This window comes from Octopus bimaculoides, chromosome 4 (genome assembly GCF_001194135.2).
Source record: "Octopus bimaculoides isolate UCB-OBI-ISO-001 chromosome 4, ASM119413v2, whole genome shotgun sequence".
Lineage (NCBI taxonomy): Eukaryota > Metazoa > Mollusca > Cephalopoda > Octopoda > Octopodidae > Octopus > Octopus bimaculoides.
Window position 1 is genome coordinate 137,079,049 of NC_068984.1, and position 823 is coordinate 137,079,871.

The window sequence follows — 823 nt, forward strand, 5'->3', positions numbered from 1 at the left end:
ATATAAATATATATATATAAATATATATATATACATATATACGACAGGCTTCTTTCAGTTTCCGTCAACCAAATCCACTCACAAGGCTTTGGTCAGCGCGAGGCTATAGTAGAAGACACTTGCTCAAGGTGCCACGCAGTGGGACTGAACCCGGAACCATGTGGTTGGTATGCAAGCTACTTACCACACAACCACTCCTGCGTCTATATATATATATATTTCTTTCAGCCACTTCTAAACTCTTCTTTGTTTTCTATCATTAAAAATAAATTTTAAGAAATTCTCACTGACGTGATTTGCAAAGCAACTTGTTATTTAAGTTGCTTTCAAAATTTGATGAATGCAAAGACACTAGAATTTCTTTTCAATGTCGTTTCGTAAATCAACACCAACAATTTCTGTCTGCCAAAGAATCTTATCAAACGGACAAATTCCTTCATATGATAATAATCAAGTAATGTACATTAAAAAATGCTAATTTATTAAACGTTCTGTCAAAGATAACATAAAAATTTACAGGAAGTATGGAAAATAAAAGAAAAGACATATTTGCAACTGTGATATCAAGATGTTAACTTGCAAAATTTGACTGCTAAATATGTTCTCTTTCATCAGAATATTCAGTACATTTTTGCATGATGTACAGAAGAATTATATATTATTTAAGAAATTATGCATGCAGAACACACGCATGTATGTATGTATATGCAAGAAGAATAAGTATGCATATGCATATGTTTGTGTGTGTGTGTGTGTGCGTGTGTGTGTACCTTTCCTTCATTGGACACTAAACTCTGCTTGCGAAGACCTGTTGAGGCAAGTG

General features: G+C 33.2%; 1 protein-coding gene across 1 annotated transcript in view; it reads right to left on the reverse strand.

Annotated features, from left to right (window-relative positions):
• The window catches only part of LOC106868227 (polyribonucleotide nucleotidyltransferase 1, mitochondrial), a 208,537-nt gene that overhangs the window by 131,397 nt on the left and 76,317 nt on the right, over window positions 1–823 (reverse strand). The gene's annotated exons all lie outside the window — the stretch shown is intronic.